Below are 18,414 nucleotides of genomic sequence, written 5' to 3'. Positions count from 1 at the left end.
AAGGTTTGTAAAAGGGAACAGCCATGTTTGAAAGTGATGTCTAATTGAGGGGCAAAGTGACAAATCAGAAAGACTTGACAGAATGAGTCAGCCATAGGATATGCTCAATTCTCACAAAACAACAGTAAAGAGGCTACTTAAGAGCAGGGAGAAAGAAAGAGGATGAATGGTGTATGTGTATGGTAGTTTTACCAGGACAGTTTTACAGAGACAGGTTGCAAGAGAGTGAGTTAGACACAGGTAAAGAGTGAGCCCGAGAATGAGAAAGCCAAAAGATAAGAGCATATTGCCAAAGTTAGTACAAGGCCAAGCAATTCAGTCAGAAGCAGAGAAAAGCTGGATTGAATTAGTCAGCTTGGAAGACTAGGTGGTATGTAGGGTAGAAGCTTCCAGTTCCAGGAATAAAGAGATGCTCTGGCCTTAGCCTGAGCTGTGTATTCAAACAATTTGGGTATGGCTCTCATCTCATCCCATCATATGAGCAAATAAAAGCATCATTTGCAATTAATGGTGAGAATCTAGATGTTTTCTCTAATATGCAGAGGAAGGCAAATGTGTTTCTTCATTCATATTCAGTGTCAAACTTAATGCAATGTGATGGTTTGTATTTACTTGGCCCATGGAGTGGCACCATTTGGGAGTGTGGCTTGTTGAAGTAGGCGTGTCACTGTGGGTGTAGGCTTTAATACCCTAGACCTAGCTGCCTGGAAGTATTCTGCTGGGAGCCTGCAGATGAAGACAGAACTCTCAGTGCCTCCTGAACCATGCCTGCCTGAATACTGCCATATTCCTGCCTTGATACTGGACTGAACCTCTAAACCTGTAAGCCAGCCCCAATTAAATGTTGTCCTTTATAAAACTTGCCTTGGTCATGATGTCTGTTACAGCAGTAAAACCCTAACTAAGAAATGCAATAAAACAAAAATCCTAGGAATCAAGAAAACCTCTTGAGACAAAATTCATTTTTACTTCGTTGTACAGTACATTATTTCTAGTGTCTAAAATTTAGTTTCCTATATATTATCAGTAAGTACTTAGAATTTTAAATTTAAAAAGCTTGTATCATTTACATTTTAAAATTCAAATGATATGTAATATGATGGTTAATCTCAATGACCTGGAGATTCAGAGTCACCTATGCCATGCATTCCTGTGGAGAGTATCTATTAGATTATTTGATGTGCCACTATGAGTGGCACCATTGCTTGCAATGAAATCCTATACTGTTTAAAAAGGAGGAAGTGAGGGCCAGTGAGATAGATCAATTAGTAAAAGTGCTGACTGTCAAACCCAAGAACCTGAGTTTGATCCCTGGATACTACATGTTGGTAGGAGGAAGCCGACTTAGGAAAATTGTCATCTGACCTTGATATGTCGTGTCATTTCATATGCATGCTCCATATGTATTTGTGTGTGTGTAATATATTTATTTAAAAAGAGGGTATGTGCTTAGTATAAGCATTCATTTCTATTTCTTGAGTGGTTGCAGTTTAAATAGCTTCCTTAAGCTCCTGCTTCTGTGACTTCTGCACAGTGATGGACTTTTTCAAACTGTGAGTCAAAATCTCTCTTATGTTGCTTTTTTAAAGGTAATTTATCACTGGAGGTTGAAAAGATGGATTTGTACTCGGAGCTGGCTGTTGGTATGATACATATTACAATTCAGTACTTAGGCCTTTGGCACTGGTTTGTGGTGGGAATGCAGAAGAACCCCAAGTATGCTAAAAGAAGAGCTTAATGAGTCATTCTTGTGGGAGCTTGGAAGACAAGAATGCTGAGAAGTGTGTGTACAGTGAAGGCCCAGTTCACAGAGGCCATGCTACTCACCGGCTTGCTCCCTATTACTTACTTAGCCTGTTTTCCTATAAAATCCAGGACCGCTAGACCAGGACCACTTGCAATAGACTGGGCTCTTCCCCATCAATCATTACAAAAATTACACTTACAAGACTGCATACAACCTGAACTTCTGAGGTATTTTCCAAGTCAGGGTCCTGCCTATATGATGTCTATACCTTGTGTCAAGTTGACAAAACTAGCCAGTACAACTCTGAAGAAAAATTTGTATTGCACTGGCTCAATAAGATATTTTGAAGGGACTGAAGAGATGGCTCAGCAGCTAAGAGGACTCACTATTCTTCTTGAGGACCCAGGTTCAGTTCCCAGCACCACATGGCAGCTCACAGCTATCTGTAACTCTAAGATCTAACACTCTCACACAGACATACATGCAGGCAAAGCACCAACACATATAACATAAAAATAAATGAATTATTTTTTAAAACATTTTGAACAAAACCCTATCCATTGCACATTCCATCTTGTGAAGATCCAAATCTATTTGCTTCTTAAAAAAAATGGCTAACAGCCAAATAGTGTATTTTTACATGATTAGCATACAGAAACTGGCAGTGTAGTCTAAGAGGCCAGGCTACATACTCTTAAAGCTCCCTCTCCCCACCCCATGACATACTTCTAGCAAACCCAGAGATCCTGAGCCTTTCCAAGCAGTGCTACTAGCTGTGTGCCAAGTGTTTAGGTACCTGAGCATGTAAGACATATTTTTCATTTAAAACACCATAGTAGGCATGGATGATACAAGATTGAGTGGGCCATGAAGTCTTTCACAGTGGTTTCAGAGGAACTGAGAGAAGGCAATGTGTGGGAGGGTCAGAGTTCCTACAAAGATAGCTCTTATAAGATGTTATGTGAAAGTGAAGCCAAATTGCAATAGCAGGCCCCACCTCCCGCAATGTTGGAAATGCTATAATCATGGACCATCTTCGAGGAAAGCTGCAGGAGAATAGAGACAGCAAAAGAGGCAGAACTAGAAAAGCAGAGCTATGTTCATTCTTTGGATCCTAATTAATTTCATCACAAAACTCTTATGCTGGACGTAGAGCTTCAGAATTTGTTTGCCTTGCTGAATTTTGATCCGATCATTTCTTGCTATGTCCTGACTCATGCAGTTTTGAATAGGAATGTTTACTCTGTCATTGTATGTTTTCCCCCACAGGAGCTCACAGTTAAGAGATTACTTTGAGTTTTAGATGAGATGTGTACTTTGGACTTAGGCAGTTGGAATTGATAAAGATTTGAGGGACGTTCAAAGGCCTATATTTTGCATTTTGAAATAAACACAAGATTTTGCAAACCAGGAGTGAAAAATGTGTGTGTGTGTGTGTGTGTGTGTGTGTGTGTGTGTGTGTGTGTGTAATAGACAAAGAGAGTCAGAAAGAAGATAGAGAGGGTATGGCTAGGAGAAATCAGAATCTTACTTGCTATGTAGACCCAAATGGCCTCAAATTCACAGAGCGCCTCTGCCTCCTGAGTCCTAGAATTAAAGTAGGCCACCACACTGGCTAAGGTTATGACTTGAAATGATGCATTTGGATGTCATATTGATAAGGGGTTTAAATGTGATGGCTAATTAATCTCCTTTGTTATCTTGGAAAGATCTAGAATCACCTGGGAGATAGGCTCTGGGCAAGCATATAAGGAATTATGTTTGTTAGTTGAATTGACATGGTACGATTCATCCAAGATAGGTGGCACCTGGCTGATATATTGCACTGTATAAAAAGGAGAAAGTGATCTCAATATAAGAATTCATTGTTCTCTGCTTCTTGACTGGGATACAGTGAAGATAGTTGCTTTAACCTGCTGCTCTGATTTCTCTGAAATGATAGACTTTAAACTGTGAGCCAATTAACCTTATGTTCATTAAGTTACTTGTGTTGGTATTTTATCAGAACTACAGGAAAAGTAAATCATAAGTCCTAACAAAATATGTGAAATATTTGTGTTAACAAAGCACAAACATCTGATAAAAGAAATCCAAGATCTAAGTAAATGGAAGTATATTCATGAATAAGAAGTCATAATGTTATTTTAACTATAGGTCCATTTCCATCTCAATAAAAATCCTAGCAAGTTATTTTTGAGATCCTGATAACCAACTCTTAAGTTTTTATGGAAAGGGAAAATACTCAGAATGGCTTCAAAAATATAAAACAAACAAAAAATAATTGGAGGGTAAAGGCTGGTTAAAATATTAGGTTGGAGATTACGATAAAAGATGAAGAGGTATCAAATATGCATCTGAAAAGATGCTCAATATCACATGTCTATAGAAAACTGTGAGGGAATTAGTAAACCACACTTCTACATGTATCTGCCCCTCAAGAGATTATCCAGAGAGGATTAATAAAGAGACAGGAAGGGGGTTGGAGAGATGGCTCAGCGGTTAAGAGCACTGACTGCTCTTCCAGAGGTTCTGAGTTCAATTCCCAGCAACCACATGGTGGCTCATAACCATCTGTAATGGGATCCGATGCTCTCTTCTGGTGTGTCTGAAGACATCAAAGTGTACTCATAAATTAAATGAATAAATAAAAAAATCTTTAAAAAAAATAAAGAGGCAGGAAGACCTCCTTGAAGTTTGGTAGCACCCCATTAGGCTAGGAGCCTAGATGCACTTAAAAGAAGGAGTAAGCCTAGGAACATAGGAATATCTGTGTTCCAGGAGACAATATGATGTAGCCAAATGAAGGCCAGGGAAACAGTAGGTATTGACATATAACCAAATCAGGCACTAACTACTCTTTAAAATCTTTTATAGCAAACAATGTTTTACTGTTCCTTTGTAGCAATGTAGTCCTCTTCACTGGGAAGCAAGCACTTGAAAAAAATTCACGGGGCTAGAGAATTGGCTGCCCTTTCAGAGAAGCTGGGTTCAATTCTCAGTACCCACATAACAGCTTACATCTGTCTGTCACTCCAGTTCAAGGTTCTGACATTCACACAGACATACATACATGCAGGCAAAATACCAATGAACATAAAAAATTATATATTAGAAAAGAATCCATACTATGTTTATTGTCTTTTGCTTTCCATTACTGTGATGAAGACCATGATCAAAATCAACTTGGGAGGAAAAAGTTTATTGGTTTGTACTACCAGCTCACTGCCAAATCACTGAGGGAAACCAAGGTAGGAATTCAGGCAGGGCTGGAATCTGGAGGCAGGAACCCAAGCAGAGCCCTTCTTATTGCTGTATTCTTTCTGGCTTGCTCAGTTTACATTTTTAACTCATCAGAACCACCTGCCCAGGAATGGCACAACCCACAGGGTCCTTCCACATCAATCATCACTGAAAAAAAGAAAGAAAGAAAAAGAAAGGTAAAGAAAAGAAACAAACAAACAAAAATGCTCCAGAGGCTTTCCTACAGGCCAATCTGATTTTCTAAATTAAGGTTTCTTCTCGATGACTCTGAATGGTTTTGAGTTAGACAAACCAAAACCCCTAAAATAAAACTAACCAGTACAGTTATCTTGACAAACTGAGTTGACTGTGTGACTATCTCTAGGAAATGTTGTTGCCATAGTATAATTTTTATTCAGTTATAGCTTACAGGGATGCTTTAGTTCTCAGGGAAAATAATGTTGCTCCGAATGAAGAGTACTGTATTCCTACAAAGCAAGAGCAAAGCATTGCTTGCTATGAAAGGTTCTAAAGAGTAGGTAAAAATATAGATTGAACATAGTAGTCATAACTAATTTTCTGATGACTGAAAGCAAACCCTAACTGTAGTATACTAGAGCTCTATCTATAGCAAAAATAACTCAGAAAGAGGAACAGAAATGAATGGGAAAATAAGTATCAAGCAAATGGAAACTGTTTACCATTTTTAATTTGCATATTATAGCTTACTGAGTTTATAGACTTTAGTATTTTAAAGTCCTTTATAAGCTATGTAATTTACAAATACCTTCTCCTAGTCTATTCTATTTACTTAATGATGTTTTTGTTTTTCGAGACAGGGTTTCTTTATGTAGCCCTTGCTGCCTTGGAACTCTCTGTAGAACAGGCTGACCTCGACCTCACAGGATCCACCTGCCTCTGCCTCCCAAGTGCTGGAATTAAATGAATACACCATCCTTGCCTGGCTCTTAGTGATGTCTTGAAGCACAAACATTTGAAATTCAAAATATACCTATTTGTTAGTGCTTTATAGATCTATATATTTTATAGATTTTGTTTTGGCATCATATATTTCCAAGCCAAAAACCTTTTATCTTCTACATATAGCTCTTATACTTAGGTATGTGAAGCACTTTGAGGTTGTGTGTGTGTGTGTGTGTGTGTGTGTGTGTGTGTGGTGTGACATTTAGGGATCTCCAAAATAAAATTACATAACTACAATATCAAGAGATTGAAGGCTAAACTCAAATAAATGGGAGATATTATTGGGAAGTAATGGCTAATTAATTCTCCATTGTAGTTTTACATGGAATAATACAGATAGAAATTTGTCATAATTTTGTATAATTTTGTATAATTTTGTAGATACAAGTATTTTCTTTTTGGGGTTGAAGGTGACAGTCTGTAGACCAGGCTGGCCTCAACTCAGATCCAGCTGCCTCTGCCTCCCAAGTGTTGAGATTAATTGTGCATCAGCAACACCTGGTGATAAAATATTTTCTGAAGGTGCTTAATGTGGGGAAATTCAGTGTAAATTTTCATAGCCCATAATGTCTTGTTTTTGTTTTCTCCAAAAGAAAATATAGTGCATTTACACTGGAGATCATCATAGATACTACCTTAATCAAGTAATGAAGTTTAACATTAATGGTAAGATATTTGATAATATGAATTTCTTGATAGTTGTACGGACAAGGAATTAATCCTATTTGTCTCTTTTGTTTTGTTTTGACATTGAATTTTCCTGTGTTTGCCAGACTGACTTGAGTTCAGCCTCCTGCTTCAGCTTCTTGGATACTGGATTGCAGCATGTGCCATCCTGCCTTTCATTTCTTTAATATTCTTGCTAAAAGGATGTAATCTTATTTGTCATCAATAGGGTTATTTTTCTCAACTCAGATGAAAATCAAAAGTAGTCAAAATGCAAGGTCTTTAATGTTGGCAGCATCAAGTCTGGGGTGTTGGAATCTCCTCTTCCAGTGCTACAGCTTGAGTCTATACGTACCTGTGGCCAAATATCAGTAGTAAATGCTACCTCTGATCTTGGGGTGTCAGAAATTTCAGCTTCTAATCTGCAGCTCTTTAGTAACTTATGGTTGCTTTCTGGAACTCTTTTCACTGCAAGTGCTTGTGGCTCCTCTGGAGTTCTAGTTCTTTAGAGCCATTTTTATTTGACGTTATCAGCTGTCCACATCTTGACTTCAGCAGTTACGTATTTTCTATAGTAGCAGTTCCCAATATGTGTGTCACAATCCCTTTGGGGATTGCCCTAGACCATCATAAAACACAGATATTTACATTTTGATTCATAAAAGTAACAAAATTACTGTTATTAATTAGCCATAAAAATAATTTAATCATTGGGGTCATGACATGAGGAACTGTATTAAAAGGTTTCTGCATTAGGAATGTTAAGAACAACTGCTCCAAAGTCTCAGTTCCTTTTCATCTCTGTTCCTGGCCACTTTCTGTTTAGCTACCTTCTAGCTGTTTCTTCTTGATATATGTGGGGCTGGCAATCCCAGGAGTTGTCTGTTCTTTGTATTACTAGCTCATCTCATTCTATCTACAGAAAAGGCAGTACAAACACCACAAATAGACTTTATTAGCATCTTGGTTGTAGCATGGAAAGGTGTGTGTGTGTGTGTGTGTGTGTGTGTGTGTGTGTGTGTGTAGTATACAAAAGGATTGTCTCTCAGACTGCTGTAAAAAAGTGAGTGGAGCTCTGTTTATGTAATCAGTTGAATGTGCACAGTTGCTATGATAGGTAGTTGCTATAACAGGTAGTGCCGATGACCTGCTAGTAGGAGGGCTTAAGTATCTGTGGATATGATCATCTGAAGATGTTCTCTGTGGGGTCATCTATGGTTTTTTGCTGTGACCAAAGAGAAATTTTCCAAGGCTTTTGCAGTTATATACTTCTGCAGTAACTGAAGTAAAGTCTTGAAGCAAAGCTGTAGTTGGAATTGAGGCAACAACAGTTAGACATTGTTTTTCAAAACTTGAACAAAATGTCTATGAACTGTGTGAAGCTTATTTGAAGTCATTCCAGTCTCCTTGAACATCTTGGGTTTTTAAAAAGCAGCCATAGCTATTTTATTTTAATGAGTTAATGAGTTCTTAAGAAACTCAACTTGAAGGGACTATTTGATTGACAGGTCTGAGGTTCACTGTGAAATGTCATGGGTGATACAAACTCCAGGAGCAGTAGTAATATAGTTAGTTCATTGTCCCTAAATTCTGTTTTTTTTGTTTTTTTGGTTTTTTTGTTTTGTTTTGTTTTTCAAGACAGGGTTTCTCTGTGTAGCCCTGGCTGTCCTGGAACTCACTCTGTAGACCAGGCTGGCCTCGAACTCAGAAATCCGCCTGCCTCTGCCTCTCAAGTGCTGGGATTAAAGGTGTGAGCCACCACCGCCCGGCCAAAATTTTAAGATTTATTTATTTTATATATGAGTACACTGTTGCTCTTTTCAGACACACCAGAAGAGGGCATAGAATCCCATTATAGATGGTTGTGAGCCACCATGTGGTTGCTCGGAATTGAACTCAGGTCCTCTGGAAGAACAGTCAGTGCTCTTAACCGCTGAGCCATCTCTCTAGTCCTAAATTCTGATAAACTGCAGATAATGCCAATAGTTCACTCTTGGGCATCTGTCTCTTCAACTGGGCTAGCTAACTCTGTTTGCTCCTGGGAAGCTGCTACCCTGGCCAGGGTCAAGGAAGGTGCCTGACAGCTGTTGATAAAGCAGAAAACAACTGAAACCTGACTGTTATTATGAATAAGGAAAAGCAATCCATGCTTATAACAAATATTTAACATGGGATAACGTTCTTTAGGGAACTTCTTTTTTTTTCGCAGTTTATTGGATATTTTATTAATTTACATTTCAGATATCATCCCCTTTCCCCATCCCTCCCCCAGAAACCCCCTGTCCTACCCCCCTCCTTCTTGCTTTTTTTCTTTATTACTATTTTAAGTTAACATACAAAGTACTGGGTTTTATTACAGCATCCTCATACATGTGTCATTAGAGTTCTGATTTGTTTCCCTCTGCCCCTTCCCTTTCTTCCTCCAGCTAGTTTCCTCATCTGATTTCTTGTCACATGTATTCCATCACCCTCCCTCCTCATCCTTTTTTTTAATTAGTAACTTTTAAAAAAATGTTAATAAAAGGCTTTATAAGTTTGGTAATACTCAATAACAAGATCCCCATACAATCAGAAATGTATCCCAATACTCAACCTAGATATACCAACTATCTTTGACTGGCAGAGACACACGAACATCCACCTCCCTGTCCCCCCCCTTCTTCTCTCTCGTCTTCAGCGCCTCCTCTCATTCTTCTCCTCCTCTCCTTACTCCTCTTCTTCCTCTCCTTACTCCTCCCACCATAGTTCCTCTTACATATCACTCTTCCTGTTAAAATAAAACTTTTCTCTCAAAATACAATTACAGCATAACTATACCAATTTGTATCAGTAAGGTACAAGATAGACCTAATACCTAGTCCAACATTTTGTTGACTAACCAGAACCTCTGTCATCTCTCCTAACTAAAAGACTTAGTTCTGAACCTGGCTTTTTTCTTGGCTTTAGAATGAGTGTCAGCTGAAAATCTTCCTCTCAAATTTTTCCTCTCAAAGTAAATAGCTGGGATTGGCTATGAGACTGTAAGTCTTCAACCCCGTCAGAAATCCAGAGTGACTGAATTACTAAAATTATGGGAAGCACAAAGCATAGCTTCTAAAACTTAGCCAATTTATAGAGACCACTGAACACCTGGACAGTCCCTATACTACAAAACATTGGAGCATCCGATCTTCAGCCTTCTGGCCCAGGATCATCTGACAGACCTAGTGATGCAGAATTTTTAAGGGCTGATTACTCTGTCTTGGCAGATATAATCAGTCGATTATTCCACAAGTGTGTCCTTTTCAGGACAGTAATTTGTCTGTAGATGAAAAGAGGCAACTCTTGCCTAGTGGCTGTCTCACCACAACTGGAGTAACTCCAAAGATGCTCAATTTCTTCTTAGAACCTAAGACAGGAAGCTGTCAGGAGCAGACAGGTCTCTAACCAAAATGAACATTAATACAGAAATGTTTGTAACGTCAATTCTGTGGACTTCTGACGTTTTAAAAACCATGTAAGGCAATATAGACTGTTGTCTGTTAACTCCTCTCAGCTATTTCTAAATAAAATATAGAAAACACCCTAACAATAAACTCAGAGCCATGAATTTGCTCTAGGCCCTTAACTCACAGGTTAACCATCTTGAATCAGTTAAAAGAGTTAAAGAAAGACTGGGTCTAAGCCTTGTATTCCTAAATGTGTTATATAGGCATAATGCTTATGAGAGTAACAATATTAATCTCACTTTTATATCAATAAGAAACTCGTACCAATGAAAATCTTAAATTTGAAATCAAAGTAAATTTTGTACCATTTAAGAAATTATAACTTCATCTTACTAACAATTATACAGATTTCTACCAATAGGTTATGGCTATGCAATAAATCCTAGCTATTCCTCCCTGTTCCAACAAAACCACTACTTTTCCCTAAAAAGACAGTCCAATATTAACCATCTCAGTCCCCAAGCCAGGGAATAGGAAATCTGATCTGTGACACATTGCTTGACCCCAGAGGCTTTCTGGAACCTCAATGGAAGCTTGTACAACCCTATAGTTTTTGTATTCTGCAATTTTTGAAAGCAGAACCATGTTTTGCTATCAGTTCAAGATACAGTGTGGGCTTCTTGGAACTTGGTTGCGATAGACTCTGAGCAGCTGTCTGTCTGAAACAGATAAATATTTCTCTTGGCATCCCTGTTTGAGCAGAGAATCATAAAGTCTCTTATATACTTTTCAACCACTTTTTTAAAAAATGAATTTCCATTTTATAAATAGGAGTCATGATGGGTAAGTTCTTGCACTCCAAATATTTTTCTATTTTTCTTCTGCACCTGTTCCTGCTTTTTCCTTCATTTTGCTATCCTTTTTAACAATTACAATTGATTTTAAAAACACAATGTTTGGTGCTTGCTTCGGCAGTACATATGCTAAAATTGGAATGATACAGAGAAGATTAGCATGGCCCCTACGCAAGGATGACACACAAATTCGTGAAGTGTTTCATATTTTTAAGCTATTTCCACATATAAAGTAGATTTAAGTTTAAATTCAGGGATCCCTCATACTTCAGCTCTTTCAACTTTTAATTTCAATTATAACTAATGAAAAAAACATGATTTTAAATAAATGCCACAATGCTTAAAAAAAAACCCACAGTGTTTGGAACTTTATACACTTATGTTTTTGCACATTTTCTACATATTTTCATTCTACTTCCTCTTCTTTACACTGTAAATCTGGCTAAGAGCAGTGTACAGTAACCATTGTACAGTCTGATTGCTGTCTTGAGGTTTATGCTGTCAAATGATTTAATTCATTATATTTTAGTTTAGATTTCTGCATATTTTTAAGACATGAGTGGAATGAACTACCTCAAGCCCTATTTCTGTTAGACTCCTATTCACTTCTGAAATCTCATGGGCAGTCTATATTTTCTTCATTTGGGATTCTAACCAGAGTCACCTACTGTGTGGTCTGCATTGTAGTATTTTAGAGTTTCTTTAGTCTATAGCTCCAAACTCTTCTACATTCTTGCTGTTGACCATTTCTGAAGGCCTATAGTTTTTTCATAACCATGTCCCCATGCTTATTATTAATTTTCTGTACTAGTTACTTGTCTCATAATTGTAACAAAATACCTTTCAGATACAATTTGAGTGAGTTTTTTTTTAGCTCATAGTTTAAGATGATGAATGGTGAGAAAGTCATGACACTGAGAGCTGCTTTCAGCTGGGATAGTGAGGCTATGGAGCAGCTAGTTATATCATACCATCAGTCACAAAGCTGAGAGCAGAGTAACATGTTCCTGTCATGCTAATCCCCAGTCAGATTCTAACTATGAAAAACATCAGATAATTATAAATGCACATTATCTTAAAATACTATAAAAAACAGCTTTTCAAATGTGTCAAGAGGATGACATACAGTGAGAGGATGACAAACTATTGGAAGTACTAGGCTGATAACGTGGTATCTGACCATCAGTGAAGGGTGCTTGGGATATATGGGAGTGGCAGAAATTTTTCTCTCTTGATGTGCATTCTTGAAGTTTTTGACTGGTTGGCTTCATTTGGGACATTAGGGTCAGTGGCCCACTTGGGAGTGTCGGCCGTATTTGTTCTGAGATTTTTTATGCCTTTGGTTGCTCATGTAATAGGAATGATAGGGCTGAGGCCTGTTAAGTTTGTGAAGACCTAATGCAACATCAGACTTTTCCTTCCTATCTTTGCCTCATGACTGAGGACCCGATGATGATGCTATACTACTTGCGAGAGGGGCAGGGGTGGGGGGCAGGCGAGGATGTGACTTTTGACCTAAAGCAATTTCAAATTATATTTTAAATTTTCTTGATACAGGCTGTTTCTAAAATATTTTAGCATGAGAAAATTAATTTCAGAGTAGGGTACTACATAAGCTTCTGGAGCAGCAAAATCAATATTGGAAATGATAGAATATGAATATTATCTATCAGTTAGCTGCTAATGTTACACTAATGTTTCTCTTTTTAGTAATTATAAGATTATATAACTTCATTATGCTTTTAACTGACGTTCTGAGTGGAGATTGGGCAAAATGAAGCATTTTTAAAAGTCCCAGCTTTGGATGGCTCAAAGTGAGACCATGAGAAGAAAAATACCAAGCCATGGGCATATTTTTCTACTGAAAGGCACATGTACCAGAAAATTAAAGAAGTGAAGGAATCTAAAGGAAACATATTTGAAAATTCAGTTTTTGTTGATTGATTTCTTCTCCTGCTATCTGAGAACTAGTTTTTGTTTGAGTAATGTACTATTGCCTACATAACCATGCATTTAGCTAAAGCAAATGAGTGTATCTGAATCCCCATTCTTAATGATTTATTTAAAATCCATTTGGAGGATATACAGTTGTCAGAGTACTTTCTTAGCATTCTCAAAAACCTGTTTTTATTTCCCCACTTATACATAAATATCATGATGGTACATGGGTACATGAGGTCTCCAATATATTTATACATTTATATACATGTATATGTATGATATGTGTGATAGAATATATCTAATGAAGAACTTTTTAGAAGTGTTTAACGTGTCCTCCCTCCATTGTAAACACATATAAACACAGTGCTGGAGAGAAGGCTTATTGGTTAAGCGCATGTATTACTACTTTTCCAGAGTATCCAAGTTCAGTTTCCATAACACATACTCGGTGGCTCACAGTCACCTCTACCTCCAACACAAGGGTCCTAATGTCTCTGGGCTCTGAGAGCAACTGTACTCACATGTACATACCCACACACAGGCACATATATACACATAACTTTGAAGTAATAAAATGATGTTAGAATACATACAAGAATAATAAAGTTATTTTAGAATATACACAGTATGAGATAGCATTTTTTTTTGAAGATAGAAACTATTTAGCTATGTTTTAGCCATAGAGGTTTCTTTGGACAAATCTAGATTATTTACTGTGGCAGAACCACAAATAAAGAGGGAACAAGTTCCTAGAATTCTATGCCATTAGTGAACTAATTGATAATTGAGTATTCTGGGAGAAATAAAATTTATGGGAAAATTTCCTTGTGATTTAAGTCAATTGAAAAGAAGTCTCAGTTACCAGAAGCTGAAAGCATTTTAGCTAGTAGCAACAGCCAACAAAGGCTGGAAATGGGTATATGTCATTCTAGATATAATTTTGTAGTTGTCAATTGAGCTTAAAGATGTTCATTCTGTTAACATTTGAAGGAATACATTTCTTTAATTAAAACATAAGAGACTTTGAAAACAATAGTAGTAACAAATGGAATAATATTTAGTTATGACAAGGAATTACAGGGCAGGCATACTGACATTCTGTATTCCAGAAGGTCAAGATCAATTGGGCAACATAGGACAACCTCTTCTCAAAAAGCAGGCAGATAGACTCATAAAGAAATAAGCAAAAACAAAATTGGAAATTTCTTATCTGATTAAATACAATAATTTCAATATAAAACACTTGGTTGTATGAGTCAGTGCAAGTTACTAAATCAGAAATTTGAAAACTTCACCTAGAAAGGTTACTAGAAAAGTTACAAAGAACACACACGCAATATGGAAGAAGATTGAACATAATTCTCTTATGGTGGGAATGAAAGATTTTTTAATTTTGAGTAAACAGTTGTTGGAGATTTCTGACTGATTACCGGCTAAAATTGGTAGAAACATTTATACACTAGCTGCTGTGCAAAATAAAAGATAAATTCATGCCCCAAAAGTGTTTAATGAAACTTAGTGTATTAATGTGGAACAAGAAGAAGTTTTTTTTTCAAATGTATGGGAAACTAAAAGATATTTACTGGCCCTTTAAGTTGGGAATCTTTGCTTTCTTCTATACCTAGTACCCTTAGGTTTGGCCTTCTATTGTGTCCTGGATTTCCTGGAAGTTTTGTGTTAGGAGCTTTTTGCATTTTGCATTTTGCATTTTCTTTGACTGTTGTGTCAATATTTTCTTGGTATCTTTTGCACCTGAGATTCTCTAGTACTCTCAGCAATGCACAGATCATGGAAACAGAAACTAAATGGAGACACAGTGAAACTAACAGAAGTTAGGGTCCAAATGGATTTAACAGATATCTATAGAACATTCAATCCTAAAACAAAAGAATATACCTTCTTCTCAGCACCTCATGGTACCTTCTCCAAAACTGACCATGTAATTGGTCACAAAACAGGCCTCAACAGATACAAGAAGATTGAAATAATCCCATGTATCCTATCAGATCACTACGGACTAAGGATGGGCTTCACGAACAGCAGAAACAACAGAAAGCTCACATACACATGGAAGCTGAACAATGCCCTATTCAATGATAACTTGGTCAAGGCAGAAAGAAAGAGAGAAAGAGAGAGAGAAAGAAAGAAAGGAAAAAAGAAATTAAAGACTTTAGAATTTAATGAAAATGAAGGCACAGCATACCCAAACTTATAAGACACAATGAAAGCAGTGCTTAGAGGAAAACTCATAGGTCTGAGTGCCTCCAAAAAGAATCTGGAGAGAGCATACACTAGCAGCTTGACAGCACATCTAAAAGCTCTAGAACAAGAAAAAGCAAATACACCCAAGAGGAATAGACATCCAGAAATAATCAAACTCAGGGCTGAAATCAACCAAGTAGAAACAAAAAGAACTATACAAAAAGAACAAAACCAGGAGCTGGTTCTTTGAGAAAATCAACGAGATAGATAAACCCTTAGTCAAACTAACCAGAGAGTACAGAGACAGTATCCAAATTAACAAAATCAGAAATGAAAAGGGAGACATAGCAGAAGAAACTGAGGAAGTTAAAAAAGTCATCAGATCCTACTACAAAAACCTATACACATCAAAACTGGAAAATCTGGATGACATGGACAATTTTCTAGACAGATACCAAATACCGAAGTTAAATCAGGATCAAATAAACCATCTAAAAAGTCGCATAACCCCTAAAGAAATAGAAGCAGTCATTAAAAGTCTCCTAACCAGAAAAAGCCCAAGACCAGATGGGTTTAGTGCCGAATTCTATCAGACGTTCAAAGAAGACCTAATACCAATACTTTTCAAACTATTCCACAAAATAGAAACAGAAGGAACACTACCTAATTCATTCTATGAAGCCACAATTAGACTTATACTTAAACCACACAAAGACCCAAGAAAGAAAGAGAACTTCAGACCAATTTCTCTTATGACTATTGATGCAAAAATACTCAATAAAATTATCACAAACCGAATCCAAGAACACATCAAAATGATCATTTACCACGATCAAGTAGGCTTCATCCCAGGGATGCAGGGATGTTTTAATACACGGAAATTCATCAACATAATGCACTACAAACTCAAAGCAAAAAACCACATGATCATTTCATTAGATGCTGAGAAAGCATTTGACAAAATTCAACATCCCTTCATGGTAAAAGTCCTGGAAAGATCAGGAATTTAAGGCCCATACCTAAACATAATAAAAGCCATATACAGCAAACCAGTAGCCAACATCAAACTAAATGGAGAGAAACTTGAAGCAATCCCACTGAAATCAGGGACTAGACAAGGCTGCCCACTCTCTTCCTATCTATTCAATATAGTACTTGAAGTCCTAGCTAGAGTAATTAGACAACAAAAGGAGGTCAAACAGACACAAATTGGAAAGGAAGAAGTCAAAATATCACTATTTGCAGATGATATGATAGTATACTTAAGTGACCCCCAAAATTCCACCAGAGAACTCCTACAGCTGAGAAACAACTTCACCAAAGTGTCTTGATATAAAATTAACTCAAACAAATCAGTAGCCCTCCTATACTCAAAGAATAAATGGGCTGAGAAAGAAATTAGGGAGACGACATCCTTTACAGTAGTCACAAATAATATAAAATATCTTGGTGTGACTCTAACAAAACAAGTGAAAGATCTGTACGACAAGAACTTCAAGTCTCTGAAGAAAGAAATCAAAGACCTCAGAAGATGGAAAGATCTCCCATGCTCATGGATTGGCAGGATTAATATATTAAAAACAGCCATCTTACTGAAAGCAATCTACAGATTTAATGCAATCCCCATCAAAATTCCAATTCAATTCTTCCTAGAGTTAGAAAGAGCAATTCTCTAATTAATTTGGAATAACAAAAAACTCAGGATAGCAAAAACTATTGTCAACAATAAAAGAACTTTTGGGGGAATCACATCCCTGACCTCAAGCTGTACTACAGAGCAATAGTGATAAAAGCTGCATCATATTGGTACAGTGACAGGCAGGTAGATCAATGGAATAGAATTGAAGACCCAGATATCAACTCACACACCTATGGTCATGTGATATTTGACAAAGGAGCTAAAGCCATCCAGTGGAAAAAAGACAACATTTTGAACAAATGGTGCAGGTTCAACTGGAGGTCAATATGTAGAAGAATACAAATTGAACCATTCTTATCTTGCTGTATAAAGCTCAAGTCCAAGTGGATCAAGGACCTCCACATAAACTCAGATACACTGAAACTAATAGAAGAGTAAGTGGAGAAAAGCCTTGGACACATGGGCACAGGGGAAAATTTCCTGAACAGAACTCCAATGGGTTATGCACTAAGATCAAGAATCAACAAATGGGACCTCATAAAACTGCAAAGCTTCTGTAAGGCAAAGGACACTGTCAATAGGACAAAATGGCAACCAACAGATTGGGAAACGATCTTTACCAATCCTACATTCAATAGAGGGCTAATATCCAATTATATACAAAGAACTCGAGAAATTAGACTCCAGAGAACCAAATAACCCTATTAAAAATGGGGTACAGAGCTAAACAGAGTTCTCAACTGAGCAAACTCGAATGGCCAAGAAGCACCTAAAGAATTATTCAGCATTCATAGTCATCAGGGTAATACATCTCAAAATGACCCTGAGATTCCATCTCACATCAGTCAGAATAGGTAAGATCAAAAACTCAGGTGACAGCAGATGTTGGTGAGGATAAGGAGATAGAGGAATACTCCTTTATTACTGGTGGGATTGTAAGCTGTTACAACCACTCTGGAAATCTGTCTGAGAGTTCCTCAGAAAACCACCTGAGGACCCAGCTATACTAATCCTGGGCATATACCCAGAAGATGCTCCAACATGTAATAAGAACACATGCTCCACTATGGTCATAGAAGCCATATTTATAATATCCAGAAGCTGGAAACAACCCAGACATCCCTCAACAAAGGAATAGATACAGAAAATGTGGTACATTTACACAATTGAATACTACTCAGCTATTAAAAACAATGACTTCATGATATTCACAGGCAAATGGATGGATCTTGAAAATATCATCGTGAGTGAAGTAACCCAGTCACAAAAGAACACACATGCTATGCACTCACTGATAAGTGGATTTTAGAGCAAAAGTTTGGAATACCCAAGATACAATTCACAGACCATATGAAGCTCAAGAAGAAGGAAGACCGAAGTGTATGTGCGTCAATGATTCTTACAAGGGAGAGCAAAATACTCACAGGAGGAAATATGGAGACAAAGTGTTGAGCAGAAACTGAAGGAAACGCCATCCAGAGACTGCCCTACCTGGGGATCCATCCCATATACAGGTGCCAAACCAGGATGCTATTGTGGATGCCGGGAAGTGCTTGGTGGTGGGAGCCTGATATGGCTGTCTTCTGAGAGCGGCTGCCAGAAGCTGACCAATATAGATGCAGATGCTTGAAGCCAACCATCGGACTGAGCAGGAGATCCCAATGGAGGAGTTAGGGGAAGAGCTGATGGAGCTGAAGAGGTTTGCAATCCCAT

The 18,414-nt window shown here is 37.4% G+C and overlaps 1 non-coding gene across 1 annotated transcript; it reads left to right on the top strand.

Annotated features, from left to right (window-relative positions):
• The first annotated feature begins 11,024 nt into the window (after window positions 1–11,024).
• LOC114636325 lies at window positions 11,025–11,131 on the top strand. The gene has a single exon (XR_003713608.1). It is a non-coding gene; the product is annotated as a U6 spliceosomal RNA (small nuclear RNA).
• Window positions 11,132–18,414: the final 7,283 nt, after the last annotated feature.

Source organism: Grammomys surdaster, unplaced genomic scaffold, assembly GCF_004785775.1.
Source record: "Grammomys surdaster isolate TR1022 unplaced genomic scaffold, NIH_TR_1.0 99, whole genome shotgun sequence".
Taxonomy (NCBI): domain Eukaryota; kingdom Metazoa; phylum Chordata; class Mammalia; order Rodentia; family Muridae; genus Grammomys; species Grammomys surdaster.
This window is presented reverse-complemented; position numbering and strand designations above follow the sequence as displayed.